Below are 18,365 nucleotides of genomic sequence, written 5' to 3' on the forward strand. Positions count from 1 at the left end.
CGCTGGATGCCACCGAGCACACGAGGAGACCACCACACTGCCAAGGGGAGCGGACGGAGTCACATCCATCGCCCCGGGACCACTGCGGAGGGGACACGAGATGTGCATAGCCCACTGACGCGATCTGCTGACCGCGAGGAGCTCTGTGCGAAGGAGCGGCGGAGACCTAAACAGGCCCCCAGCTGCCGCGGGGCCCTCCTCCTCTCTCCCCGAACGGACGGCCCGAGGACGGAGGAGTGAACAGTTTACCCACCAACGCACCGGTAAGCTTGCAGACCCTATCCTAGCGCTTGGGAGCCGGAACTCGCCTGTACCATAGACGACGGGGCCCAGCGAGGCCACGGCCCGGAGTGTCGGGAAATCGCTGAGCGCCCTGTCGCACTGCCGGGGGAACACCCTGCATCGTGTCGCCAAGGAACACCGCTGCTCTTCACTGAAATACGCCGTCCTGTGGGGCCGACGGAGGGCTCATCCCTGTTGCCACACTACCAGGTGGGACAAATGTCTACTTCGCGCAACAAGAACAGGGGTGCCACAATCATGGACTCATTCTCAGGGGCTAAACCCAAACAGCCCAACCAACATGAGATCCCCACGCAGACTGAAACCCCAACAACTGCTACCGACCCCAGCAACGCCCAAGTGCTCCAAGCTATCGCAGCACTCCAAACGTGCATGGAGACTAGGATAGACGAACTCAAGGTGGACATGCAGCTAATCCGCCAAGACGCCCGCAACATGGCAGAAAGAATAAACAAAGTGGAAATAAACCTCCGGGACACCACGGACACTGCCAAGGACTTAAAGCAGAAAGTCATCACACTTGAGAGGCAAGTGGCTCATCTTGAAGCGAGATCCGAAGAAGCAGAGGGTAGAGCCCGCCGCAATAACATCAGAGTCCTGGGCGTTCCGGAGGGGATGGAAGGCGCTGACCCCACAGAATTTATCGAGTCCCTACTAATGCAGGAAGTCGGAGCTGGCAAACTCACACAGGGCTTCTCCATCGAGAGAGCCCACCGCGCCCTACAAAAGCGGCCCCCTCCGGGATCACACCCTCGCCCAATGATTGCCAAGGTCTTGAACTTTCGTGACAGGGAAACAATCCTCAAATTCTCGAGGGATGGAGGTGACATCAGACGCGATGGCTCCAAGATTGTAATCTATCCCGATTATACCCCGCAAGTCCAGCGAGCCAGGAACTCGTTCATACCTATCAAAGCCCAACTGCGGAAGTTCGACCTTAAATACATGCTACTGTACCCCTCGCGCCTCAAGATTCTACACAAAGGTAAAGCCGTCTACATGGAGACCCCGGCGGCAGCCACTATGTGGATGGAACATAATAACCTGGCCGAGGGAGAGGACCACGTTTCGACACCCAACGGCTAAACCCAAACAGATCCGATACAACAATGATTGATTAGTTCTCTCAAGGACGGGAGTTCCGCGGACCACCCCACAGACATCGGCGCAACCCACCCCACCCCAAGCATGGCTGGCCCAAGGCCAACACCACAACCGCACCACATGACCTGGACAGGCCGATGGGTAGCGGATGCCCCCGAGCGTTGTCCTCCCAGAACAGCTGCTGGGAGCAACACACAGTTAACTTTTTTGTTCAATCCACCTGTTCGAGTGGAAGTTAAATTCGTTTATAAGTCTCCGATTAACACGTCAACGCAACAATCAAGGCCAACAGGAAGAAAGCAGAGCATAGACCCTGGGGGCGACCACTCGGCACACAGAGCTGGCTCAAGGAGGGTGGAGCCAGCGCCCTGGCCACATTGCCATCATCATGCCCACACGCCTTAAAATCGCCACCTGGAATGTGAGGGGCTTAGGTACCTACTTACGCCGGAACAGAATAAAATCCTATCTACACAGAAAGAAGATAGGGTTGGTCCTATTACAAGAAACACATCTAACCAAGGAAGCCATGGCAGCACTCCAATCATACTGGGGTGGACAAGGGTTTGGGTCCACATACTCCAAATTCGCCAGAGGGGTGTTCACCTGGATCAGCCCTCACATCCCCTTCCAGCTCACCAAAATCGAACAGGATCCCGATGGAAGGTATGTCATAATTCTGGGCCACATTGAACAAACAGAGATCTGCATAGTCAACTCATACCTCCCCAACAACAACATCCCTGCGCACCTCACCAAGTTAAGCACAAAGATTGCGCCCTACAGAGATGCATTCCTTATCTGGGGAGGCGACTTTAACTGCATCAGTGACCCTGCACTCGACAGGTCGACCCCCCCCTTGGCTGGCCCATCAACTGCCACCACCGCCCTGAACACCATGCTGAACCGCCTAGACCTGGTCGACATCTGGCGGGAACAGCACCCCAAGGATCGTGGCTATTCCTTCCACTCCTCACCGCATAATCTTTACACCAGAATCGACTACCTCTTCATTGGCAGAGAGAGCTTCCCCCAGATCGACTCTTCCAACTACCTGGGCCGCACCATCTCTGACCACTCTCCCCTTGTAATTGAATGGAACATCACTGGACCCAGATCCCCCATACCCACATGGAGGATGCCCACTGAGGCACTTAAAGACCCCGAGTTCAGGGAAAGCCTTAGAGAAACCATAGAGAACTACATCAATGAGAATAAAGGCAGTGTAGCCCACCTAAGCACGGTCTGGGATGCTCTCAAAGTGGTTGTAAGGGGAGAGGTCATAGCAAAGGCCGGAGGCATGAGGAAACGCCTAAGAACTGAACTCGAATCACTAGAAGCTGAAATAGAACAGCTAGAATCCAACACCCTGGACCTCCAACCACAGGAAGTCAAGCTGGCCAGCTCTAGGGCCGCCTGCAAGGAAGCCTGGGACAGATTGGCCAAATTTGATTATATCACCAGAACCAACAGAACGCACGCCCATGCCGACAAACCTGGCAGACTACTCGCCTGGCTGTGTAAGAAAGAACACCCTAAGTTCCCGACCACTGCCCTAAGAGATGCCGATGGCACGCTACAAAGGTCCCAACAGGGAATTAACGACACCCTTAGGCTGTTCTACACCCAGCTGTACTCCCACGCTGAAGAGGTACCCCCCGAGGACATCTCAAACACCCTGGACGAAATTGGCTTGCCCCTTCTCCCCCTGCCACACAGGGAGGCTCTAGATGCTGACATCGATATAGAGGACATAAAAGACGCCATTAAGTCACTGGCCACCTGCAGGGCACCGGGCAGTGACGGGCTGCCCGCTGAATTTTACAAAGCCTATGAGCCGGAACTGTCCACGCTGCTACACGAGGTATTCCAAGAAGCCTACGAGTCGGGCACCCTGCCCGAGAGCATGCGAGAGACTTTATTGGTTCCGCTCCTCAAGCCTGGTAAGCCTGCGGATGACTGTGACTCCTATCGCCCTCTCGCTATGCTCAATTACGATGTTAAAATTCTCACAACCATATTGGCCAAGCGGCTGTCCAGGGTGATCGGAGAAGTGGTGCACCCCGACCAGAGTGGCTTTGTGCCGGGCCGCAACACCACTGCCAACCTACGCAGATTACAACACATATTGTCACATCCCTCTCACACTGGGCAAGCCCACACATTACTTTCTTTAGACGCCATCAAGGCATTCGATTCAATTTTCTGGGAATGGCTGATTGCGGTACTCAGGGAGTTTGGCTTCGGAGAACGATTCATTCGCTGGATCATAATTCTCTACACCAAGCCGCGAGCACGGGTGAAGACTGGTCGACTCATATCCACGGCATGGGATATACAAAGGGGCACACGGCAGGGCTGTCCGCTCTCCCCCATGCTATACATAATAGGGCTTGAACCCATTGCCATTTTTTTCAGGAAACAATTCTTTGATGCTGGTATCAGGATTGATGGGGTGGACCACATAATTTCCCTGTACGCGGATGATGTTCTCCTCTACGTGAGGGATCCGCAGCTGAATGTCCCAACTATGCTGGAGGTCCTTGACAACTTTGCCAAGGTGTCAGGCATACACTTTAGCAAACGCAAGTCCTGTCTGTTTCCGCTGGGCGCCCTCAGGGACACACATGTTGATGACCTCCCCTCACTGGGTATAGGATGGTGCCCCACTACGTTCCGCTATCTAGGCATTAATATTTACCACACGCCTGAACTCATGCACGCCAACAACACGGTAGCGGCACTTCCCCCCTTGCGCAAGTCAATCGGGTTTTGGGCTCGCCTCCCCCTATCCATGATGGGCAGGGCTTCCATCATTAAGATGATCGTCCTCCCCAGATTTCTCTATGGCTTCCAAAACATTTCGTATTACATTAGGGCTCCCTTCTTCCGTCTCTTAGGGAAGATACTTACAGACTTCCTGTGGGGAACTAGTAGGCACAAATTTGCATTATCCACCCTGACCCTCCCTTACGAGCAGGGAGGCATCCGGCTCCCTGATCTGGAGCGTTACTATCTGGCTGCTCAACTAAGCTTTGTGGCTAAATGGCTAGCCGATGATGTTACCCCTGAAACACTGCTCTTACAGCACTCGACGGCCCCAATCCGATTAAATGAACTCATTTGGGCCCCTCAACGTCTTGTGGGGGGGATACCCTTCTTAGCTACCCTGGGTCGTCAGGTATGGCAAAGGGTTAAAAGTCTTCTCCGCCTACAGCACAGTTACAATCCAGACACACCGCTCTTAGCTGACCTATGCCAGAACTCAGTAGACCTTGCCTCTATTCGACACTGGGAAAGGCTGGGAGTATACACGTGGGGGGACCTATACAGTGAGGGCACTTTCCGGGACTTCTCCTCCTTGCAGCTCGATGATGGCGTCCCAGCCGGTCAATTCCTTTGGTACGTAAGGATCCGCAATTTGGCTAGAACTAAATGGGACACGTGGCCTGAGGAGCCCGAATCCGACACCTTCATAACGCACCTATACAGCCTGGGAGACGGGTGGAGGCCTGTGTCCCGCATATATAGCCACCTAATTGACAGGCCTAACCCCCGCAGCAAGGACCTCAAAACCAGGTGGGAGAGTGATTTGGGCCACGAACTGTCCGAAGCTGAATGGAATAGAGCATTAGCGTTCCCCAATGCGGTATCCAGAAACTCTAGATTTAAATTAATTCAACTCAACATGCTATATCGATCATACTTGACACCGCTTAGAATAGCCAAAATATATAACCTACCCCAGCATAACTGCCCATGGTGTGGTAGAGATGAAGCCAATCTATTACACATGTTCTGGGGATGTGTCCAGGTCCGGAGACTCTGGGTGAGAGTTGAACTCCTCTGCAGCGAGGCAGGCATGACCAGATATGAATGGACTCCGTCAGAGTGCCTCCTCGGAACGTACCCCAGACTGGCCAAGTTCAAACACTCAGTCAGACTAATGGATCTGGTATGCATTCTGGTCAAAAGGACCATTGCCATGGCTTGGAAGCGACCCAGAGGCCCACAATACCAGGCATGGCACAACGAACTTGAGCGCTGGATAGGGGCGGAAACTTCAGCTTGGGAGAATGGTCTTACCACTTCCCCCGAAGACACGAGCTTGGGACTTGCTGCCTGGAAAACACTCACCTGGGCCTTACTTAACCCCCCCAATGACGATAAACCCCCCTGAACAATCAGCCCCCTGTTGACTCACAATACCTGAAACGGAACACTGGCACAGTATCCAACCTGTGCTCTCCTGCGGCCAGACCCCCCCCTTTTTGTTGCTTACATCATTGACATTATGGAGACTCGTTAATGTTGTTATTGTTTTGTTATTCCTGTTTAATTGTTTCTTCACAAAAGATCTATTTTGATGTATTCCAAATTACTACCACTGTGATTGTTTGGATCAGTGACGCAACTGTTTTATAACATAAACCCCAATAAAGAAACTCGAAAATAAATCTTATCATGCATGCAGAAAATGGTGGTGGCAGAAGGATTCTTCAGCTCCCCTTCCCCTGGTTCAAGAAAATTCCATGAAATTCTTGGACCTCTCTCACACTCAAGGTAACCCAGTTACACACAATCCACGGGGTTCCCTTCCTTAAGTTCCAAATAGCACAGTTACAAAGAATAGATGGTCTCAAGGCTTCTGCTCGTGACAACAGGTATACCTCCTTCTGTCTCAGGGCTCCCTTGCCCAAGACTTGAGCCCCTCTATGTATACCTCTTTCAGTCTTTTTAAACAAAGGAGTTATCATAGTTCAGGACTCACTGGTCTAGGCGCAGTTGTCAGATCACCCCCCCGCCCCACCCATAAGAGGCGACACAACCAGCATCCCTCTCTTTGGAGTCTTTGGAGGACAATAGTCACCCTTCACTGGTGTCTCCTTGGTAGCCTCCTGACTCTACCAGAGAAAGTCACACACCTCCTGCCCATCTTTGGCCTTGCCGCACTGTATTTGTTTATAAAGCTCACTGTTTGGGTTACAAAGTTCACTATTTGGCTTTCTTAAGCCTGCCATATACTTGACTTAAGATTTAGGTTAAATTGTTGTGCAATATATATATTCAATACATCTTCACAAAGTGCCTTTCATTGGGAAAATCCATTTATATTTCTCGTGAAAGGTTGTCCAACATTTCTTTAGTTTATGTAGCAAACGCTAAAACTATTTCTGTAGCTCCTACAACGTTTCTTTTCCCTTTTCAGGTTCATAACACTTTCTGTGTAAAGCCTTAATTGAATCACAATAGGAAAGTTTGTTCGCAGATTTTATTTCTCTTCTTACGCCTTCTATTCACTTTAACAATGGCTTGTCAGTTTGTATTAACTCACGTTAGCAGTTTAATGGCACGGACAATGCATTGTCTGATACTGTTGCTTTAAGGTATCGCACTCGCATGCAGAGCTGCTCAGTGATTCCTGTGTCTCTGAAATTCACTGGCTCTTGAGCTCTTGGATGCACATGCAGTGTTGCTGAAGGATTCCTCTACTTCCACGATGCTTAGGGGTCTTCAGTCTGCCCCAAAGACGCTCTAGCTTGGCTCTCACACCTGCAGTCAATGAGCACCAGACTTCAGGATTACGGGATCAGCCCAGCTGGGCACTGATTCCCGCTGCGCAAACTCTGCACACAGGGTTAGGAGTTTTAAAGCCAGTCTCAAGAAACTTTGTCTCGACGCGCTCTGCTCCCCACAGTTCACCACAGCTTCTGCTGGTCTTCTCGTTCTGCTGCTCCTCACACAGTTCTCCCTGTTTTACCTGTCGCTCTCTCTCTTGCTGGGCTGGTCTTTTATTATACACCAGCAGCCCCTTGACATGCTGCAGGTCTGCATGCAGCATTAGCCCTGCCTGACCATAATTAAAGGAACTTGCCTCGCCCTCACAACTCCTTACAGGCCTCTTTCTCGTCCCAGTACCAGAGTGGTGAAAGAGTGTAGTCTTCATTGCTCTTAGTTGCCTCTTCGTTTCAGTACTGGCAAGAGGCAATTGTGGGGAAATAAGGTAGGCTGGCTTACAATAGCCCAAAAAGGTTGGGGAAGGGCTGGGTTTGTTTTCTCTAGGGAAAGGGGGATACCAAGTCTTGCCCAAGGGTACCCCAATCCCAGTTCCGAAGGACCTTCTACCACAAGGGACAGGATCCAATAGTGATTGCCTTTCCCTGACCACCTGCACAAAGGATTCAAGGGGTCTAGGAGTGAGAATACCCTCAGATTTTTCACCCCCCCAAAAAATGTTTTCTAGTAATGAAAAAGAGCAAGAAAGACCCACTCAAGGAAGGGTGATGGGTTAAGTGGGAATGCCAGAATGAGTGTCACAATTGCCGGAGGTGTACAAATGGAAGGCGGGGGGCTTAGTGGGAGCCACATGGAGCAGAACCAGAGCAACAAGCGGTAGAACATGACTTTCACAGTGGCAATGCAGGTATATGTTTTTGGGCGCAGACAGCATGAAAATATGTTTTACAGTAGCATTGCTGACATATCCTTGGGCAATGGCAGGATGAAAGCATACATTTTTGGCAATTCTAGCATATATTATCAGGAAATGGAAATGCAGAATGAAAGTGTGCTTTATATTAATTTTTTATTTATTGTGAATGATATTCAAAAAATAATTTGTTCACATAAAGAGAAGAAAAACATACAAGAAAGAAAGGAAGTAACACAGTTTCTTACATTATCAAGAATCCAGTTAAAACCAGACATAACTAATTAATTTTAAATCAGAATTACTAAAAGAGTTAATTTAAAAAATAAAATAAACAAAAACATACCAAACCCAAGTTAATTAAACAAGTCTTTCAGAAAGTGTATAGCTGCTGCCATACAACACCAGCACATGGAATTTTAACACAAAACCTACAAGTTCGACACTTGCGCTCCATTCCCTTTCGGGCCCGAAGAATTTCTCTTGTCGGGAGCAAATTTAGCTGCAAGAGCATGAGTTGGGATCTCCATGCCAAACATGGGAATTTGAGGAAGTATAGTGGGAGGGTCCCCAAAGATCTTACATCAAGAGGCACTCCAAATATAATTTGAAGCTACGTATCTCTTGAATAGTGAAGAGCCAATCCCACTCCCAAATTCATTTTTAGCAAGGTTAGGGGTTGCCTGAAATAGTGAGAGGTTTACATCATATTTCGTCATAATGCTGTTACAATCCGCAACCCATCTCTTTAGAGAGGGGCACGTTTTCCCCTTAATCAGCTGTCTCAACTCCCACCACAAAGTTGGCTTTTCGCCTGACATTATTTTTGAAAATAAGCAGATTTGCTTCCAGACCACATGGCCAGAAATAGAAAAGAGACCCAACTCATATCGCAAGACAGCGTTAGGGACCATGGGAGGGAGTTTCAACACCCTTCTCCAAAAACGGCTTTCAAGTTTGCTCCAATTCTCAGCCACGTAAAAAAGCAAGGTTTCTGCTCCATACACCACGATTGGTATAACTTTTTTGTTATAATACTCAATGACTGCAGTCATTGAGAAGTAACCAAATTTTGTATTGACTAAAGAGGTATTGGCAGCTAAACTAGTAATTTTAGGATTATGTTACAACTACAGCCCTCGGATAAGTAAAAGCCCAAATAGACAAAGTTAGGAACCTGTTTCAAAACAAAGTCTTCCAGGAGCCATCTAAACGTACTGTTATGCCATTTGTTACAAGCTCTAAACTGGAAGATCTTCTACTTTTTAATGTTAATTATAAATTTGTCACGTTTTATATATGACGATAGATCTGCAACCTGCCGCTGCAGGCATATTGGAGTAAGTCCAGCAAAGTCAGATCATCAGCATACGGAAGGTAATTTACTTTACTTGCTGCCAAAGAAGGAGGAAAACATAGCATATCTTTAAAAGCATCAGAAATATCAGAAATAAAAAGTTAAAAAGAATGGGGCTAACACGTAGCCTTGTTTAAGTTCACAGCGCTTTGAATCTTTGAGAGAGTGCTGGTAGTGTTTAATCTAACTCAAACCCAGGTACTGGAGTGTAAGGCAATGATCATACTTAAAAGGGCAATTGGACACCCCCAGTTAACAAGGCTTCCACCACAAGAGGTCTCGATCAACACTGTCAAAAGCCATTGTTAAATCAATAAAAGAGATAACCGGCTTCGACCTTGTCCTAGCCTCATGTTTCAAGAGATAAAAAAATCATTTGCATTTGTCCTGGTACTCTTCGTGAAGGCCGTTGACATGGTTCAAGACTCCTGGCCCTTCCAGCCTATGCCAACGGCTCACAAAGCAAGATTGAGGCAAACATTTTTGACGGCATGCCCAATAGGGCAATCAGGCGATGATTAGTTGGGTCATTATGCGGCCCCTTTTTGTAGATAGGGACCAGAATTGTAGTTAGACAAGATACAAGTAACTTGTAGACCTTCATAATCTTCTTAAAGAGCTTTAACAACAAGTTAGCCCAGAAAAACGGGTTCCCCTTCATTAGCATCACAGAGAGCCCATCCGGGCCAGGAACCCTAGAGTTTGAGCTGTGATAAATGAGACCCTTAAGGTCTTCCTGGTCGTGTCCAAATGGCAAGGCTCAATACAAATGTGCTCCGTGTGAAATACGTTTTCACGGGGACCACCATAAATCTTGCTGTAATGTGCAACCCATTTGGATTCGGTAATAGGATTAACCTGGGACTTAGATTGGGAATCGGAGTTTATGATACCACAATAAGAAGGTGTGTCTTTACAGGACATTATCCCAAGCATTCTTTGGGAGTCCTTAGTAGCTGGATATGCCTATAGTTTCTGAGCTAATTGCGGTATACAAGTCTTAGATGTTTGCCGTCTATTAGGTACGTTACGCAAATGTAACATAGAGCTTTGCGTAATTCTTCCCTCTGCCCCCCTGTATCACAGGGTCATAGGCATGTCTATGCACAACCAAAGCTGTCCTACGGGGCTGCATCCAACTAAAGGCAACATCCAGCAATTCCACATATGAGACCTTCCTCAGTAGAACATACAAATATTTGTCACACAACAGCTTTTCCAAGATGTTGTTAAACAACCTTATATTATAGTCATTCCACGCCAAATTATTTCCACCAGAATTTACCTGCAAGTCCAAAGGGAAGATTGCTGGCTCAATGCACCTATCCCGTACTCTCCAATTCAGGTAGAGTGGAAGGTGATCACTCATAGTGGTAGGTTTCATACTAAGAGACATAACCGAAGTACATATCTCATGGGAGACAACAAAATAATCTAAAACATTACTCTGAGAATCGCTTTCCCATGTGTGATGTGGAAACTAGTCTCTCAACACATTGCCATTAATCATATTCAGGTCCCAAGCATCCATTAGAGACAGGAATGCCACCCCTCTTTTTCCAGTAGCAGAATTCACCCTTCTTCACAACTGCTTGGCCGGTGAACACACAAGGTGTTTAGATTGCCACATGAGATGATTGAATTAAAGTTACTAGATAACTGCCAGGAAAACACAATTTCTTCAATAGCATCAAAAAGTTCTTCTTGAGAAATTCTTGCCAAATTCCAGTAAATGTTTAGTAAAAGAGTGTGGCTAAGTTCCGGATTGACAAATGGTACCATTCTAACTCCACCACCTACATTAAAGGCATTTGGTTGTGAGAATAGAGTTGGAACAACAGAGATATCTGTTTTAATTTCACAAAGAAGGCCGGAGGCGGCTGGACCTCCATCTCCCCTGTAAGCAGGATTTGACAAAAGGGTGTAACCATCTAAACATGGGGTTTCTTTAACCACGTTTCCTGAAGACTGAAAACATCTGCCTCGGCCAGATCAATGCTGTGGTCTTGAAATAAATGGGAAGAGCGCCTGGTATCCAGAATATAATTTGTATCTCTTTACCACGGGAGTCTATAGTCTGCTACCCTGGACAGTTGGCCTGGAAGCCAAGGACGCTGCCAACCAGCTGCAATCCAAATTGTCATTTCCAATATCATTAGTGTGGCCAACATCAGAAGTAAACCCTTATTTATTTATTTATTTGTTCACTTATAAAGTGCTCCAAATCCTTAGGCGTCAGGGCGCTGTTACATACATGTTACTCTTAGTGCTTGGGTTACGGTTATGGTAGAGCTACACCTCATGGTACGGGGGATACTGACGAAGTACAGGTAAACGTATTACAGTCAGGATTACAGGTACAGGGTGAGGCATTGTGAGTCAAATCCAGTAGTTACAAGTATGTTACTCTCTTCCTGATGTTGCTCGAAAAGCATTGAATTATTTGGAAGGCAGACTGGGAAGCTAAAAGTGTATTCACATTTCTACCCCTTGCAGTCACAGTTCGTACAGGAGGAGGTGGTTTTGGATCAAAAGGACTAATGTCGTAACTCCCCTTATGTAGTCAGAAGCAGCAGTGTTCTAGTTTAACACAAGGAGTGAGTGAAGATGTAAAATGACTTTATCCAGCTGTTGATCCTTCCCGAACTGGGATAATACCTCCTGAGCTCATGCGTTAGAGGAAAGGAACACTCCTCGGCATGCTGAGAACATTTGCTCTTTTAAGAATCATTGTCTCCTGGTCTGGAATGATTTTTTCCCAACAGTAATTGATTGGTAGGCTTATGTGCAATTGTCAGACCCCTTCCCCTGGAAATGAACAGGGACACAAGCAGTACCCATCATACGTCTCTTCTCCTCCAATGTATGGAAAGTGTGACCCACAAGACCACACCCGGGACAAGCTTGGACATAGGAAGACACGGATTCCCGTATATTTGTTTTCTCACAGCTCTTCTGAGATGACCCCCAGGGTCCCATTCACCATATGTGATGAAAATATTGATCTAGATTCAGCTGCCAGAGGATCAATACCAGCGGAAGCACGGATGCATGTCATACGGGGAGACCAACGGTCAAAGGCAAACAGGCCGAAACTCTCACCTGTTGTTACCTTTCTTGAGGCCCTCTCCATTCTCACAAATAGTCACTAATGATCCTGTCTCATTCACACCACCATCAGGGAGAGCAATTCCATTTAGTTGAATCTGGCCCCCGACCACCCCAGTTTCAACTGTGAGGTCAGAGCCATTAGTGGGCACTGAGGTGTCCCTGGGGTCAACCGAGAGAGCCCGAGGGGGGAATAACTTGCTCAGGAATGCACGCGAGCCCCTAGAGTTCGTATTTTTACCAACTTTCTGTTTTTTGACTTTTTCCTTTCAATTGCCACCTCCCCCTTTTATTTCTGTTAAAAACTTGGGGACTCATCCCTAACCACACTCCCACCGGCTCCCTCCTCCCTATTTACAACCACATCTTCTTCCACTTGTATGACACCCTCTGCAAGCAAATCTTCTGTCACCTGCAAAGCACTCGCACTTAAAGGGATGGTCTAGTAAAACATTTTATTTAAAAAATAGATAGGCAACATAAAAAAAAATACTAGCATTCTCTGTTTTAAAACTTCCTATGTAAAATTTTGAGCTATTCAAGCTCAAAATTTGCAAAAGCAAGCACATAGCCGCATCCATTTTGTGAAATGGAGGCCCTCCTGTGCTGGCTTTTGCTTTTGCGGCACTAATGAAGGAAAAGCCAGCCAGCTGTAGTAAACAAAAGCTACCGCTGGGTGGCTTTCCCTTCATTAGTGCTGTAGGCGGAGGACGGGGACCGGAGACCAGAGCAGGAAAGCTGCAGCTGAATCTCGGTAAGTGCTATTTATTTTTTTTAAAAAAATAAGCACTAGCTGCGTTTTTTTTTCTAAGTTTTCCGGGCTGGAGGAGCCCGGAAAACTTAGAAATAAAACCGCAGCTTTAAAAATGTTGTATTTATGTTTGCGGTGGCTTTTAAAGCAACCGCAAACATAAATACAACGTTATTGTGTTGCAAAACGCTGTGGTTTTTCTTTCCAAGTTTCTCAGGCTCCTCCGGCTCGGAGGAGCCTGAGAAACTTGGAAAGAAAAACCGCCGCGTTTTCCAACACAACCGCGTGTGTTTCTGCCTGCTGTGGCTATCACTTTGGGTCTCCGGTGCTCCCAGGGGAGCTCCCATGGGGGCACCGGAGACCCAAAGTGAAAGCCACAGCAGGCAGAAACACAACGCGGTTATGTTTACATGACGCGTAGTGTTTCTAACTACAGCTGATTTCCCATTTGGGGCTCTCGGGCTCCCCGGGGGGAGCCCGAGAGTCCCAAATGGGAAATGCTAAATGCTGCGTTGTGTCTGCCTAAATCTGCTTTCCCATTTGGGGCTCTCGGGCTCCCCGTGGGGAGCCCGAGAGCCCCAAATGGGAAAGCAGATGCAGGCAGAAACAACGCGGTTGTTTTCCGCAATGCCGCGTTGTTTCTGCCTGAATCTGCTTTCCCATTTGGGGCTCTCGGGCTCCCCGTGGGGAGCCCGAGAACCCCAAATGGGAAAGCAGATTCAGGCAGAAACAACGCGGTTGTGTGGGAAAACGCTGCGGTTTTTCTTTCCAAGTTTCTCAGGCTCCTCCGAGCCGGAGGAGCCTGAGAAACTTGGAAAGAAAAACCGCATCGTTTTCCAACACAATAATGTTGTATTTATGTTTGCGGTCGCTTCAAAAGCGACCACAAACATAAATACAACGTTTTTAAAGCTGCGGTTTTATTTCTTAGAAAAAAAAATGCAGCTAGTGCTTATTTAAAAAAAATAAATAAATAGCACTTACCGAGATTCAGCTGCAGCTTTCCTGCTCTGGTCTCCGGTCCCCGTCCTCCGCCACAGCACTAATGAAGGTAAAGCCACCCAGCGGTAGCTTTTGTTTACTACAGCTGGCTGGCTTTTCCTTCATTAGTGCCGCAAAAGCAAAAGCCAGCACAGGAGGGCCTCCATTTCACAAAATGGATGCGCCCATGTGCTTGCTTTTGCGAATTTTGAGCTTGAATAGCTCAAAATTTTACATAGGAAGTTTTAAAACAGAGAATGCTAGTATTTTATTTTTTTAATGTTGCCTATCTATTTTTTAAATAAACATTTTTACTAGACCATCCCTTTAAGTGCAAGTGCTTTGCAGGTGACAGAAGATTTGCTTGCAGAGGGTGTCATTCAAGTGGAAGAAGATGTGGTTGTAAATATGGAGGAGGGAGCCGGTGGGAGTGTGGTTAGGGATGAGTCCCCAAGTTTTTAACAGAAATAAAAGGGGTAGGTGGCAATTGGGAAGGAGCAGAGTGGGCAACCCCTGATCGATAAAGAAACTTTGATCAACCAATGGTAAAGAGCAAAGGATTTGGGTATCCTCAAGAATTAAAGGCATAGCCTTTTCAATACATGAGGTATTACCGTTGTTACAGCAAATAACATTCACAGGTTGGGCTGCCGAAGAAACCGGTTTACCAGTTAAGTATAGCACCCCAGCAGCCTCCCAGGGCAACAGCAATGGAACCAACCAGCATTGTGTTGACCTTTAATACAACCTTGAATAAAGGAAAACCTATCATTTAAACGGATTAGTTAGCAAACAAGAACATACTAAACTGAGTAGCCCAAACAGTCCAAACCACTGTCTAAGACGGAGTATAGTGTGGTCTCCTCCTCCCCTGATTTTTCTTCCAGGGTGTCCCAGTCACAGGATATAGTAAAATAGTTTATATCAAACCTATGTTATTGGGACAGGGATTCTGTTATAGCTTTTGCCGCAAGAGGTGAAAGCAAATGTTTGAAAAGGAACGCATCTTATTTGCTTTAAGTCAGCGGATGCTGATTTGGAGTGGCATAATCGAATAGCAAAAGCTGTGATTGAAGAATCATTTGGAAATTGGATGCAAGCTTTCATTGTTTCTATGCCTGTGTTATTAGAAATGTTCCCTGATTTAGGGCCAAAGCTTGATATTACCTCCATACGATAATAAGAGCATTCTGGTGTTATAGCTCAGAGGCTTGTCTGACATATGGCTCAAGGTTTTAAAAACATCTTCAGATGCAGTAGCCTCTGATTGATCCCTTGCTGGTTATCCAAGATGCCCTTCTCCTGGGGATGTTGAAATTCGAGCAATCCCTTTGAAATTCCAGCCACTATATTGAAACGGACGTTTTGGGTATACAATAAAAAGTCATATGCCAAGGGGAGAAGGCATATGCATCACCCGAAAATTAAAGCTTTTAGCAATGCTATGATTTAATAGGTTTGTGCCTTTTCTATTGTATTTCTCTTTCTGTATTCTCTACTTTTTGTGTACAGTACTCTTTTGCTTGCTAGCTAGGTGTGAACTATTCAAATACCATAAACAAATACATACATGAGATACTGAAGGATAACAGATCCTCTCAGGCTATTACTTTTTCAATAGATTTCAAGAAACCCAAATGGGAGGATTTGGAGGAAGACGCCCAGATTCATCAACTGCTCAACTCTTTCTTTGCCTCCATCCACTGTTGAATGAAGAATCCTCCTCTTGGCCAGCTTCATACTTTTGGCCCCTTAGCTCCTAACATCTCCCTTTGCCTGGGATCTCACTGCCCTCTTAATTTACTTTCAATTCTACACAGCTCAAGTTAAACTCGTATGTTCATCACAGCCCTGTGCAGCAATGTTGATGTTATGAAAGCTGGCATATTTCCCAGTGACATTTGCATACAGGGCTACAAAGCACGGCCTTGTTACAATGTTCTGAGAGCTTTCTGAATAATATGAGGTCCTTTCATTTCAAAGGATTCACATTTTATTTATTTTGCATTTGTGAGGCGCTTATACATCAAGTAAATTGTGCTGCAAAGCACCCACAGGGCAGCATGCAGGGAACATGGGAGAGAAAATCAAACATAACAATGAAATATAGAGGAAAACCTGCTAGGCAGTGTGAGCATTCAGAACGTACAAGTGCAGAGAAAGTCAAGGGATGAGGAGTGGGGGGTAAGTTCTAGGTGTATCAAGGGTGAAGTGCTAGGGAGTGAGCAGCTGTAAGTGCCTAGCCGAGTGGTCAGCTGGCAATACATAACTAAGTGCAGGCCTGTGGTGTCATAGGCCAGTGGGTGCCAAGGAAAAGTGCTAGGTGTAGGCTGTATGCAAATGGTTGTGGGAGACCAGGGTCCAGGAGGACACATAAGGGCCCTGATCACCAATCTGAGCAAATGTGAGATTTAGCAGAGGAGGGAGGAAGGGAAGGAGGAGGTTAACAGGAAAGTCTTGAGGAGTTTCCCGCGAAATATGAGCAGATCCAGCTCAAGATGAAGAGGAAGGGGCAGGTTTTTCCATAGGACGGAGCCTGCCGAGGAAAGAGATTGGCCACCAGCTCGCTGTTTAGCGAAGTGTTTGACACACAAAGAGTTGGTACTGGAGGATTGTAAAGATTTGGAGGGAGAGTATTTAGTGAGAACAAGTTGTAGATCACATGGTCCCTGGCCCCAGAGAGGCTTGTGGATGAAGCAGAGGGGTTTTAATTTGATCCTTTCAGCAGCGAGGAGCCAGTCAAGAGTTTTTAGGGCTGGAGAGATGTGGTCCCTGGGCATCAGGCCAAGGATAAGTTTTGCAGCCCTATTCTGGATTAGCTGGACGGGTCGTAGAGAAGAAGATGGTAGATTAAGGAAAGGGCTATTAAATCTAGCCTAGAGAGAACCAGAGCTGTAGAGAAGATGAGCTTCTGGGTGAAAGTGAAAAAAGGAAGCATTCCTTTGAGGAGGTGGAGTTGAAAGTGGGACTTCTTGAAAAGGTCCTGAATGTGAGAGATGAAGGAAAGAGAGGAGTCAAATATGACTCCAACGTTTCTGGCATCAGATGAAGGAGAAAGGGGAGAGCCCATTGAAGAAGGCCAGAGCGAGGGACAGAAAGAGGAATCACGAGTCCCAATAGGAAGGATCTCTGTCTTGATGGCCTTGAGGCAGCGATCAGTGGAAGTAAACCAAGACTGAATGGCAGATAGGCAGTCAGGAATGATGGAGTAATTAAGAGGAGGATCATATGGCAGTTTGAAGAAGAGTTGTCTGTTGTCTGCATAACACTGTAAATTTGGGGAACAGGCGGAAATGAGGGCTGCAAGCAGAGTAAGTTAGTTGTTAAAGAACCAGGGAGAAAGGTTGGAGCCCTAGGGGGCACCACAGGTGGAGAGAGGTGGGGGAGCAGAGCCCAAAATAACCTAGGACAGACAGTAGCTGAGGAAGGAGGTCAACCAGCCTAGTGACTGCTGCAAGATACACAGGGTATTGTGGAGTTGTTTTATGAGGATGCAGTGGTTAACCATATTGAATGCAGAGGAGAGATCAAGTAGAATCAGAACAGCTGGAGGGTTGGAATCAAGAGATGCGAGCAGTTTCTCAGGGGTGTTCAGAAGAGCAGTTTCCTTGCTTCTGGATGCTCGGAATTCATATTGATGGTCATGGAGGCAACCAACACGTTCAGTGTGCTGGGTCAGATGGAGGAAGGGAGTGATAGATATGGGACGATAGTTGGCTGGACAAGACGGGTCTGCAGAAGGTTTTTTCAAGAGGGGGCGCACAAAGGAGTGTTTGAGGGAAGAGGGGAAATATCCAGTAGCAAAAGAGTGGTTGCAGAAGTCAGCAAGTGCAGGGGCAAGGGAGCCAAAGTTGTCCTTAATGGTTCTGGAAGAGCAGGGGGAAACCTGTTTGGAGGGGACCTGCATGGAGCGGACAACTCTGGTGACCTCATCAGGTGTGGTAGGAGAGTAGGAGGAGAGAAAGGCAGAGGGAGGATGGGAGGCCATAGGAGGAAAGGGGCGGGGAAAGGGGAGGGGGACATACGGGTGCACAGGATGCCCTGAGATTTTATAGCGAAGTATGTGGCCAGTGCATTGCAGAGGGCCTGGGAGGAAAGAGGTAAGGAGGAGACTGCGGAGTGGTTGACTAGTTCCCTGCGGATTTGAAAGTATTCAGCCATATTGTTGGCTATACCAGAGACACGACCCTGGATGTGGGCCCTTTTCTTGGTGTGAATGGAGAGTGAGTATTGCCTTTGGAGCAGGCGACAGGCCAGTTTGTCAGAGGGTGAACCTGAGGTCTGCCACTTCTGATCCACAGCTCTGCACTTGCGTTTCAGGGCTGCAAGTT

This window comes from Ambystoma mexicanum, chromosome 12 (genome assembly GCF_040938575.1).
Source record: "Ambystoma mexicanum isolate Mex_15411 chromosome 12, UKY_AmexF1_1, whole genome shotgun sequence".
Taxonomy (NCBI): domain Eukaryota; kingdom Metazoa; phylum Chordata; class Amphibia; order Caudata; family Ambystomatidae; genus Ambystoma; species Ambystoma mexicanum.